This window comes from Phasianus colchicus, chromosome 4 (genome assembly GCF_987193195.1).
Source record: "Phasianus colchicus chromosome 4, bPhaCol1.hap1.1, whole genome shotgun sequence".
NCBI classification, from domain to species: domain Eukaryota; kingdom Metazoa; phylum Chordata; class Aves; order Galliformes; family Phasianidae; genus Phasianus; species Phasianus colchicus.
In genome coordinates, this window is record NC_143439.1 from 39,210,995 (window position 1) to 39,224,383 (window position 13,389).

The following is a 13,389-nucleotide window of genomic DNA, read 5'->3' on the forward strand; positions in this document are numbered from 1 at the left end:
TTGTATAAAATAAGTATAAATTACTAATTATTTGCATTTATATCTATAAACCACCATTCATAGATTACAGTACTGTGATTCACTACTAAATAAAGTCCATTTTCTATACACTCATTTGAGTTAAAGAATGTTAAAATGAATTCCAACTTACTGATTATCAAACAGCATCCTCTTATTGACATCTTTATTTAATAAATATGCTTTGAGAAATGTTTGGCAAATAATATTGCTCTTACATATCCTGCTATTTCAGAAACATTACTTCTGAGGAAACACTAGAACTAGTAACAGAAATATCTTTAAATCTTTTAGATAGCCAGTCCACAGGGAAAGGTTTAAGAAAGGATCAAAGCTTGTCCTTTCAGCTTGAATTATTCCATTACAGCTGAATGTGACATAATTACAAAAGATGTTGGATGTGGAATCTCATCAGGATTATCTGACACTCATCTTTGTTGAAAAAGTCCCCCCAGCTGTTGCTCTGATAGCACAAATGCGACAGGAGCGCAGAGCTCAAAGTAGCTGTGACTGACCGCTGCTTTGGGGCTGGGTTGGGTTCTCTGGCCACACTGCAGCTTTTCAGCCGCCACAAATACTAGGGCTGTTTAGGACTGACTTGCAGGCAAGAGGGAACACCAAGTATGATACTCGATTTCTGAATAAGAATTGCATTTATAGCAACCAGAGTAAACTTCTAGCTACATTGCATACATACAATTCATCCTTTACTATCTGAAAGTCAACAAAATTCAATGCCTACATTTTTACCCACAAAGAAAAGGGAAAATCCTGCTATACTGGCCATGGTTGTTTTGTTTTGTTTTAATTAAGACATGAATAAATTGCTGCTTATGACATTAAAGATAAAGCACTTTCTCTTTAAAAATCTAAATTTCTCTTTACAATCTATATTTCTCTTTACACTTAGTGCCTTCTTAATCAGTACATACAAGCATAAATAACAAAGAACAGGGCTTTTCCTCCTTATAGTGTCACTATATTGAGTGTGTGTGCATTTTTTTCCCCCTAATTCTGCAAAGGGAGCTCAATTGTAAACTATAACATCAAACATCAAATCTTGAATAATTACCCATTCCAGAGGATTTGGTAGCTGTAAAAATACTTTTCTTTCCTTCCTTGTCATGGATTACATTTCCTTCATACATTATTAATGAAGTTAAACTACTAGTAACATGCCAAATGTGCTGCATAGGAGATTTGTGCCTAATCCAGCACAAAACAGGCCCAGTCACATAATGATAGAAAAAAAGAACAAATGTCAACAGTTTCACACTGGGACTAGATTAAGCAGACCATACTTGCTGATTTCTTACACAGGGATTACCTCACTTTTAGGGCTACGAGAAGACAGGCCACACTTCTATGTTATTAACACAAAACTGCACCTAAAAAAGGTCCCAGAATCTGCATCCAGACAGGCACACACACACAGGCTGCTGTTTATTAAACATGGCAGTCAAACTCTCCTCGAGCTGACAGAAAAGAAAAGGACACCAATAGTAACATACCAAAAATGCTCTTTCTGCTTTAGAACCCAGTCCAACTTACAATGAAGTTTGTTGATAGTCCTTAAGGTGTTATTACTTACAATCAGACTCCAACTGAATCCCAATTAAACTAAACTAACTGGTAAAGTTTACCCTACTAACACAGAAAACTTTCTTTGGCTTTGGATTTGAGTCACACCACCAGCCAACAAGTGTCAGCCTGATAACTTAAGTGCTCACTGAAGCCAAAACTGAGCTCACTCTTAAGTGCTCACAGGACTAGGCATTTGGCATAGAACCACCTGTCAACTAAGTAGTAAAAATTTCCACAACTAGAATTTGCCTTCTGTTTTTTAATCTCCTCTCTACGAGGCATATTCTCTAAATCCCCCCCCTCCCATGACAGATGCAGGTGTTTAAGACAGCATACTTCAAGGCACAGCTTTGTGATGTGGATAATACTGCCCTAAGATGCTTACTACTGCATCAGGAATGCTGAGACTGTGACGCAGGCTACAGAACCAGTAAAAACTCACTGCCATTTCAGATCTGTTCGAAGTGTTCAAGGAGTAGCCGTCCCAGCAGAGCAGGCAAGATCAGGTGTCATCTGTCTGCACCACCCTGAACTTGATGCTGGATTGGGTATCAGCCCCACTCCTACAGCTGGCACAAGCTGCTGGCGGCAGCACACTATGTGCCACGGTGAGTTCACAGCAGCACAGCCGGGTGCCTGCGCTGATCCCAACCTCATTAGTCTGTACCCTGACCTGGCAGAGAGGACCGTGGAGTCACAGACTGTGTTTGCAGTTCCAAGTTGCTCCTTCTTCCACAGCAGAGCAGGCTGCAAGCAGCTTTGCCTCTCAGACTTTGTACTGGGCAGTCATAGCTGCCTGGTCTCCAAAAGTTCCTATCACCTTCCTGGCATTGATTCATACGCACGTGAGGTTGTACTTCACACCAAACCTTTGAAAAGACGCTGGTTTTATAAACCAGAACAGTAAATACACGCACAGAGCTGTGCCCTTTCAGAGATCTAGATAGGAACCTACAAATACCTCAACAACAACACAAGGGCAAGTCATTTCTGAAAGAGAAATGTCTTAAACTGAGTCCTCCTCCAACAAAGAGGAGAGCCACTCCATAATCAACCTACTGCCTTCTGAAGGGACATTCTGTACCTCATCATGAATTATATGGAGCAAGTAACTAAAAACAAATGAAGAGTTATTCGGCCCTGCATGCTCATTCTGAGCTCAGAGGAAAAACATGAAAAAGCAGCAGCTGGAAGATTACCTTGCGAAAGGCTCTAAGTGTTGATAAAATAAATACACAGAGTTATGTAAAAAGCGCGTAAGTCATTTAGTGGGACCAGCTTTTTAGATTCTTAGGGTTTTCCTACAGAAACCTACATATGAAACAGAACACTGTATCCACTACTCAACTTAGAGTTAATTTCTTCTCACACATTTCAGCCCATGGCAGCAACAAAATGGGGAAACAGCCTAAGGCAGAAGAGAAAGTAAATAACCTAAGTACATGCTTAGGAGAGATGACCAGGCTGCATCAATTTCTCCATCAGGAAACAACCCACAGACTGCTGGAAAATGCAGCAGACAGCACCTCCACGGTGCCCCTCTCCTCCACACGGAGCATGAAGCGTCTTGCTCACATAGGAGGTCTGGAGCATGAAAACTCAATGGAGCAGCTTTGCTGGAGCTTTCTGCAAATCATTCTCACTGCAGAAGGGAGCCTATGAGGAAAGCATTAGTCAGCATCAAATTCTTTCTACATCTGATGGACATTTTTTAATCTGGACTATTTCCTCTCTAATTCAGGGCCACGGGCTTTTCTAAGCAACATTTGGACCCCACAGGCTGCAAGAAATGGTGTTTCTGAAGAGGCTAAATAAGAATGTTAGGGAATATCCTCACACAAGTTTTCTCTGCTTTGCAAATCTCACTGGACTACACGACTCTATTGCACTGTCTGATGATGACATTGAAAAATAAATTTTAAGTTCAAGTTCATGCAATTTTTCCGGCACACTTGCAGTTAAATATTGATTTTTGATCTCATGAAATAATGCATTAAGTATGAAGTGTCTGGCTTCAAAGAAATATAACACCATAAAGTGTATGCTCAGCTTCAGTAAATTCTAATTTATAATTGCAGCCTATGCTTTATCCAGTTTCAAAGTAGTTACCAAGTCAGAGAAGTCATTACGTTTCATTTAGTAAGAAGAGCACATCCCAAATGAGGTGTTTTTAAAGAAAAGAAACAGGACAACTTGTGCTGACATTTACCCTTTGTGCTATGCAAAGCTCTCCTGATTCATCACCTGTTCATCTGCTGCTGACACATCACTGGCCAACATCTGTTTGCATCTTAAATCACTGCCTTGCTATGAACTCTCCCTAGTTATGTTCCCCCGGTAAAAGTATGAGCCCCATTCCTACATGGCCTACCAGGAGGAATGCTAGGAACTATTGGAGAGTTATGATATGCAAACATAATAATCTTTTTTGTTATTATTATTGCTATTTTGCTGGTTACTCTTAATCCTTAACAAATAAAGATGGGGTTTGTTGTTGTTGTAGTTGTTGTTTTTTAAGCACTTCAGGGTCTGAGAGCAGGAGAAAATTTTAACATGAAAAAAAAACCACCAATTTTCAGTATTCATTCCAGAGGGAAGTAGCAGAAGCTCAGAAGAGTGGCCCTTATCACAACTTTTGTTTTTGAACCCCAGCTTTCCTAGCCCCCTCAGCATACCTAGGGGTATGCTCCGGGCATCATGCAACCATCTTGTAAGTAGACATACATCAGCCATCCATCTCACATCAGTCACCACCCATAACAAAGTTAGAAAATTCTAAGTGAAACAACCCTTATCAGCTGATGGGGAAAACAAAGAAAATGGCCAGCGACTGGAGAACTTTGGTCAAGGGAGCTAATAGATGTAGTGAACAATGGTAGGCATAATCCTGAATGAATCATCGTTCAGGACTTGAGCCTTTAATGCAAATCACACATGAGGTATGACAACTTCTATGCTTTTTAAATATATAGAATGACATGCAGAGATTTTCGTGAGAAGTATAATAGTGAATACACACTGCTGAAGCAGAGCAACCTGTGCTTTTTTTTTTTTCTTCCCCTATTCCTTCTCAATTCCCTGAAGAACAAACAGAGCCAGTCCCCACCCTTTCCCCAACACAGTAAACAAGACAGCATGTGTTCATTTCTGCAGGTACACCCACAAGAGGGAAAAAGCTCTTTCATTAGAGAAAGGCTTTGGATCTGTCAAGTGATGGGCAGGGAAAACCTCACAGAATACCTCACCTTACAGAAGAATACAACCTAAACTTGTGCTCCAGGAAATAGTTCCATGTTGCAAAAGCCACTGGAGGCTTGCCCCAGCAGGACATCAATTTGTGGAGTGATATTTTATATGTGGTTCGATAAATTAAGCCAGCAAAAATTTTACAAGTGAGATGTTAGTATTCTGTAAGAGATATTTCTCTATTAGAAAATCCTGATACTTAGAATAGATTCAGAGAGACTAATAAATTGGTCTAGTAGGTGTTAATCAATAATATAAATGAATAACCAATGAAAAGCTGTCACTAGTATGCCAAAGGGGAAATCATCCAAGAATGAAATCAGTGCAATAATACAAGCGCGTTGTATCCATTAACAAATACATGTAAAGCACACTGGATTGACATCAATTCCCAGTACAAAAGCACGCGCTCTTTACACTGCTCAAAATAATTAATTTCATACAACGTTTTCTAAAGTGAAATATTTTTTCCTAATTGTAAATGATAAACTGAACTCAAAGATGCCCACGTGCGCACACTGAATATTTTGCTTAAATTTTGTAGGTTTTTCTTCTTAATTATTCCCACAGACAGCTTTTTGCTAGAGTTCTGCACCTTAGAGGAAAATCCCAGGAGATTTTCAGGGGAAAAAAAATGGCATCCCCTCTTATTTGCCTGTTGAAAACACACTCCATAACAAATTACCAGAATGGGCGCAGCCTGCCCTGTTTTAACATCTGACACATCCATGCAAGACCCAAATGCCTCCATGCATTTATAAAGCTCTGGCTTTGGTCAAGTTAACAATGTTCATTTTAACTCTCTGCAGATTGCAGTGCAGCCCACAGCTACTATAAGAGCTTGCTGATTTTTGTTGCTCAAAACTCGTATTCAGGTATGAACTACTGGTCTTCTGAGTTCATGACCCTTTATCTGTCTACATTAGGACTCCTGGTAAAAACCATACAGAACACCTGGGACAAATCTCTTTCATCTTTGAAACTAAATCAGGCCCCAAATCTGTATATGCAGTGCATGAAGCTAGTGAGATTACTCCCTTTGATGACAGAGGAAAGATGGCTGTATCCTTTATTCTTTAAGAGGGAGGGAACAAATTAACTACCACCTTGTATAACTACTTCCTTTGTATTAATGCTTCTTTCCTCCTTCATCAAAAATCCACTGACTAATTTGACCATCCACATCTCTGCATTCTTCTACTTGACAGGGCCGAAGGAGTGACTGCAACAGCAGTAGGAGAGGGAGAGATTCTCTCAAGATTTGAAGATAACGTCTCATCATCAGTACTGGCAAAGACACATGAACATGGCTTAAGATAACCACAAAAATTTTGCACCTTACAGTCCATATTCCTTTGCAAGAATTGAAGGTTTACATTTTCATTAGTTTCTGTGGCTTTCTGCCAACAGTTGGGCAGCAAAATCTACATTCTGTAAACAAGATCTTCTGAAGTTTCACACAGCAGCATTGTAGCCACAGTTATTAAAACCCACATGTCTGGAGAAGCATCTTGTCAGAAAAGGGACTACTAGCATATAAAATATGAGGCAGCCTCATATTTAAAACCAGTGTTATGGTGAGGCTCAAATACTCCTCAGAACAGCATGGAGACCTTCCAGGTATGACACACAGTGCAACATCTCAGCACATCTGCAATCAGGAAGTAAAGAATAAAATGGAGAGTGACAGAAGGCAGCTGCTACTTCGTGTGTCTGAGGTACACAAGATAGTTGATGTAAACTTCCCCCATCCTACGCCTTCCTTTTACCCTATCACTCTTATGTTACTCCCACCCATCTCCATCACATCTCAAATTTTACAGTGAGATCTCTGCTGTAGAGAAATCGGCCCTAAGTCTAACCTGCGTATTTATAGTTGTTCTTCACAGGAATTTTCTATTATATTCACATTTACTTTCCTTTGTCCTTGAGCTGATCTCAGGCTTGATAGTTCACGCTCACCTTCATACAGACCCAAAAAGACGTTCTGGCAGCCAGAAGTTCCCAGCACGTTGCGAAGCTACAGCCTAACCACTTCTACTCAGAAAAGCAAAGAATGCTTACACTGAACAGGAAAGTAGAATCCTTTTCAGACAATAAGAGTGCTATTCCGGTGACCTTCTGTCAACAGAAGAGTCTTCCAGCCATGGGTTAAGCCAATATTACAGCTACTTCACAGAGGGCAACTAAGCTGCAGACCTGCCAGCTCATCTTTTCTACAGACTTGCAAAAGGCTCTATCTATGAAAAAAGTAAATAGGAGTCTGTGATGAGCAACACAAACAGAGTATGTTTTGTCAGTAGCACCATGTAAATCTAGCAACAGACATGTTTGACACAGATGTAATAATGTCCAGAAGGAACACAAGTGTGCCTAACCCTCCCATAGGTATCCAGTGAGCTTCCACTGTCGGATCTGCAGCCACTGGACACATATGGCAGGTGAAAGAGATTTTAAGATTGTTCCTGTATCCCTGCTGCTGCAAGAGATTTACTGGCTTTATTTCAGGCATTTGGCAGATTCTGCAAGCCCTCTTAGTCTTGGAATTTATAACAGTTGGGTAGCAAGAAAGAAGACTTCTGTTAGAGTAACACAGAACTATTGGCACTTCTTGTCTTTAAAATCCATCTTCCCTCTCCCTGAATTTATACAGAGAGAATATATAGGCACGTATTTCTTCTGCAAGCAGCAACTACTGTACCTTCTAAACAAAAGCTTACTATAGTACGTGGATGTCAAAATTTTGGCTTGCGTGAGCCACATCATTGAGCGGAAATAAATTGTTTTGGGCCTTGAATTTGAAGTGCCCACCGGATTTTCGATGAAATTCTACTCCGTGCTTCATCCTTCAGAAATTGTTCACAAACCTACCATCAAAAAGCAATAGCGTTGTTGAAGGCTAATTCTAAACAAACTGGACTACCATTGTATTAGGTAACAGAAGAATATAAGTTTTCTTAACCAGGGACTTCCCAGAGCCAGAAGGCCCTGAGGAAAAAATTGGGATATTTTGGAGATGTTGCCAATTCGGCAAGAAAACCCAAGGTCCATGAATTCTTACAATGGTATGAATATTGCTTACAACCATCATGAGGAGAACAGACTGGAAAATTACTAACTTTGTGACATTTGTGTTAAATATTGTGCAGATAATTTTACACTGTGCTTGATCTGTGGGTAACCACCAATTACCAAGTGGTGTGCAATCCTGAAATAAGTTAGTAGTTTCTCTCCCGAGTGTGCAGTGATTGACTTCTTGCACACCCAGCAATGAATCCACTTTTTGGACAACATGAATATGATTGCCTTTTCCTCCAGAAAGAGAAGCCGCCTTAAAAATTGGGTAGAGGGATTTGATCAAATTTTTTGTTGAGTACCTGACTTCAACTCTATAGCTTCCATTTGAAAACTGGCACATAATGTGTTTATACCAACTGAAAATCAAGTCACATATCCAGAAAAATGATTTTTTTTTTTTTTTTTGCACCCTTGAAACCTATTCTCAGATTCCTTTATCTGAATGGAAACACAGCTTCATGTTTTTCACTGTTCATGGAACTGTGTTTAGCCATTGTATCACAATGGATAAGCTTATTTGCCATCGCTTGAGTCAGCACTGCTTTGTACCCTCCCCCATGTTCTGTGGTTTCAGCCCAGATAGTGCTGATGGCACACACTGAGGATCAGTTGATGCTGAGTAATGGGTGGCTCACAGGTTGTATATGTCTGCTACAACACTAACAACATAATCACAGGACATTTTAAACGGCAGATAAAACGCTTCAAGCCAGTAAGAGATATTCAAGTATTATAAAATACAACTTTCAGCCTATATATTTTCTTCCAGTGCAACTCTACTCAAGTTGTTTGCAATTCCCACTACTCCCATACAAATGGGACTGTTATTGTTCCCATACTGCCAGCTACTTTTAAAAATCTGAAGTGACTTAATGTGATAATGAACAAGACGCTCAGTGGATTACAGTGGAAAGATCTAGAATATCCTAATTCATGCATTTCTGTTGGATTAATACCTATCAATCTATGAGTAGAATAAATTGGTAAATACCTATGTACACACACAATATTTACTGGAAGTTCCTTAATTTTTAAATAAAAATTCCTAAACATTCAATAACTTTTAAGATAATGTTCACTCACTCGTAAAGATGCAAAATACATCTGCTGGTTATCTTCTTCAGATGTCAGATTCAATTTTTAGTTCACATTAAGGTAGTGTACAAATCCATATTCAAGTTACACTTTTAACAATTCACCCATTATAGAAAAAAAGCCTATAAATAGTTTTTAAGCATCAGTTACACAAGTTCTCATTAAGATTTCCATTCCTACTGGAAAAAAGCATTCAGTCTTACTTCAACTCTGTTTTGCAGATCTTTCTCTCTAACCTCCTGTCAACCCAAGTTATTTTCCTCAACCATATATAGTTCATTGAAAAATCTGCGGTAGTAAATTTGATTAGTGTCAATTCTAGCATTCCTCAAAACCTCTAAGACTTCAGAGACCTGTGCTTACTCAAACGTTTTCAGCTGTTGATAGAAAGCGTATCATAGCATTATTGCTTACAGAATGATTTCCTGCACTTATTTAGACATGTGTAAAAAAGTGACAAGAAATCATCAGTTTGTATCATTCAGGAAATGAAACAATTCGCAGTTAGAATAAAGCAGTCTCTCGAGCACCTCCAGGACAGCTATTCTCTAGCACCCCTATTACTCATTGAGACTACAATAGATAAATAACAGACAATGAACTGAGAAGTCTGCACAATTCAAATCAAATCCTGTCTTGAACCTTTCTATAAGTATTATTCACAGTGATTTTTTTAGAACATTAATTTTGATAGTTACCATCCCCCTGCTTAAATTTTCACTGATTAACGTGCCTCCATAAAGTTTATATGAAAAGCACATACCTTTACTATTCATGATCCGCTCCTGTGCTCTGATTTATACAGATCTCTGAACAGATTATTTGACTGAAGTAACCACTTGCACATAAGTTCTCCATGCATTCTTCAAGAAGAATGTCTAATTTCATCTCAATCTCACTTCTGTCACATTCACTCTTTTTTGACACTTCCACAGATTTCAGCTTCATATGATCTTTCTACTTAAAAAAAAAAAAAAAAAGAAGCAGTTGTGAAACAATTCACAAACAGTCAACATAATGTACCTGCATCCAAAGCCTATTGGGCTGGGAAAGTCACTATGTATGAGGATAAAGAACTCGAAGGATTTGAATGTCAAGACTTCATAATTCTGCCTTAGAAACTTTCAGCACAGCCTTGAGCAAAAATAAGTTGTCACCCCCATTACCCATAAAAATGCAATAAATCTACTCCTGAATCTCATCTTATAGGAAACTTGACAGATACTGAGGCATTCAGGACCTGCCTACACAAAGCAATGCAACACCACATTCTGCTGATGCTGGAGCCAGCTCAGAGAGAGCAGCAAAACTCAGCGTGCACTGCTGCTCACATCCCCAGAAACTCAACGTGATGTGGGCTCAGAATTAATGAAGCAATGCACTGCTGATATGCAGAAGCTGTTCCCAGGCTCAGCTCAGCTGATTCATGTCAAGCAGACCATGCTCCTTGACACAGCACAGGCAGTGAAACAGCAGCCTTCCAGCCATGAGAGACCACAGGCTGGCCACACACGCAACATACGCAGTCTCATACCTCAGATTAACTTGAGCGTACTGCCATGCAAAAAACATAGAACTGTTCGAGTTGGAAGGGATCATGAAAGACCATTTAGTTCAACCCTCCTGCAAGGAGCAGGGACACTTCCAGCTCCATTGGGTGCTCAGAGCCCCTCCAGCCTGACCTTGGGTGTCTCCACGGACAGGACATCCACTGCCTCTCTGGGCAGCCCTTGCCAGTGCCTCACCACCTTCATTGCAGAAGAACTTCCTTATACCCAGCCTAATCTCCTCATTCTAGTTTGAAAGCATTTCCCCTTGCTCCGTCACAACAAACTCCCCTGAAGATTCCATCCACTTCCTTCTTAGAGGCCCACCCTTTAGATACTGAAAGAATGCTCTCAGGTCTCCTCAAAGCCTTCTCCTCTCCAGGCTGTCCTCATATGGAGGTTCTACATCCCTTGGAACTTTTCTGTGGTCCTCCTCTGTACACACTCTAACAGGTCCAGTATGAGAAGGTGGTGGAATTCATTCGTTTGAACCACTTCCCATGGGACAGGTTGAAATTGTCTTTTGCCAGGACAACTCTGACATCTAAAGAACCAAGATTTCAGCTGAAGTCTCTGTAAAATGCATTTTTATTATTATGATGAGAATGGAGACCTCAGTGTTGTTTGACAAAAAGCATAGAAGGGAAGCATTTCAAGAAAGAAGACATTATCATGCCTGGAACAAACAAATGATTTTGAATTGAGATGGTAACAATTTCTTGAAGAGCTGGAAAGTTTTTTTTTATTTACTAGAACTGAGCAAGCAAACTTTTGAAACATGCAAGTAAAAATATAAATAAAATATGCAGCACTCAGCCTTTAAGTAAGGGGATTTTGTTTTCTGAGTGAACAATTTGATCCACTGAGTCTCATGAGAACTGTAACATTTTTATTGATTAAAAAAAAAGAGAGAGAGAGAGAGAGAAAAGGCAGACTACTGAGGGAGTCCTTAGAAGCTATTTTGTTTATACCCAGTGTAAAGAACAGCTACACAACTTAATCAGAGTCACCAGTTTCCTCCCTTCCTTCTGCTTCTGAGCTTACCTCCCACAGATAGGTAGGTAACTCCTTCAGCCACAGCATACTTGTTTTGCTGGTGAAAAGCCATGATCTGACCGCTCAGGATATATTTGCTCTCTAATTTGGTAAATGATTAATCACCAACAAGAATAATGGCAATGCCTGTCTCTTCAGTGGATTATGTTATCGCTACAATACTTTACATTGGTAAATTCATGTGTGGTTCAGCTCACACTTCACTTAAATATTTGACTAATGAGAGCTTTCCTTCAGATATTTCCTTGCTGCAGCAGCAGCCTCTTCAAGAGGCAGGAGATATGAAACCTATATTAAAACACCACAATCATCTTAATAACTAATTTTTGTAACTTCTTTTTTTTTTAAAAAAAAACCCTCTTGTAAGACTAAAATATAACAACTAATAGCAGTTCCAAAGCAGCAGCTGAAACAAAACAGTGAAAGAAGTGAAAACAAAGCAAAATGGGGCAAAAGATGAATTAGCACAGAGATCTTCATGAAATCACCCATATCATCTCTCCTCCACAGTACATGAGAGCACACTGTTAAACTGAACTTTTCAAAGAAAAGGGAGGTGCACGCAATGGCACTTGTTGATTAAGCTTGTAGTAATCTGTCTGAAAATAAATTCCAAGCATCCCAGCACAGCAAGCAGTACTTAGCGTATAGTCTTTGTCGCTCAGACTGCTGAGGACGCAGTCTCATGAGATGTTACTTAACTGATTCAATCACAGTACTCAACTTGTGCTCAGAGCCCTATGGCACGTGATCCATTCTCCATCACTTACAGAATGGAAAGGAGAACATTCCACTCTCCTCTCCAAATATGTCATATTACCAAGGAACCAGATTATTATTTGAGATCAGCAGGAGTGGCACTGCTTGAAGACAAGTTTGGGGAGTTTTTGGGTTTTTTTTTTTTTGTTTTAAACTGCCCTATATAGGAAAACTTCAGTCACTACAAGATACTCAAGCAGCATAAACTAACACCCAAAAGCCAGCATGACATTCTGACAGTGATGCATTGCTGTTCCTTATGTCAAGGGAGTGCACACCAACAGCTGGCTGTTGCAGGAATTGGACACGCGTCCTGTCACTGCGGCACAACCTCCTTACAGACCTTGCCCTCATTCCAGCTAGCCAGGAGAATTTCTTCTATTGCACCCAAGCACACTGCACATATTTTCTTCTACTTGGTAGAAGAAGGGCTCGCCATTCACTTCCTCTCCATGTGCAAGAGATAGCCCTGGCAAGTCTTCCTCACAAAATAAGTTTTTATTTAAAAATGCTTTATTTATAAGGCATTTAATCAAATAATAAGAAAAATTACAAGAGCCTGTTAATAGAGGTTATTTAAACAAACATCATTAGTGTGATACTCTCCACCTTAAATACATACAATCAAGATTCCACACTTTTTCCCTTCTATGAATTCAGCTTGAAAATTAGAAATATATAGATCATAAGAACTCCATGCGAGTGAAAAAACACTTGAGTAATAGCAGCGTTGAATATTGAAATGTAAATCTCTGAGCTCCTTATATTATGAAATAAAGTCTTTTTGTGTGCATAAAATGCAGTTCAATGTTAAGTATTTTCTAGAAAATGGGGGACAAATCCCAGTGTAATCTTCAGACAAAGTTATTTCAGATGCTTAATGCCTGTAAAATTATAGCTGTGTCTAGTCCTAAACTTGAGGGTCTTTTGACATTCCCCCTATAAAGCCATTTTTTCAGGGGCTTACAATTTGACCGTGAAAATTTGATTCTGGATGAATCTTGGT

General features: G+C 39.5%; 1 long non-coding RNA gene across 1 annotated transcript in view; it reads right to left on the minus strand.

Annotated features, from left to right (window-relative positions):
• The window catches only part of LOC149918199 (uncharacterized), a 48,163-nt gene that overhangs the window by 28,766 nt on the left and 6,008 nt on the right, over nucleotides 1-13,389 (minus strand). The window contains exon 2 of the long non-coding RNA XR_016466441.1: nucleotides 9,785-9,981. This is a non-coding gene — a long non-coding RNA (uncharacterized LOC149918199). The remainder of the gene's footprint in view (nucleotides 1-9,784; nucleotides 9,982-13,389) is intronic.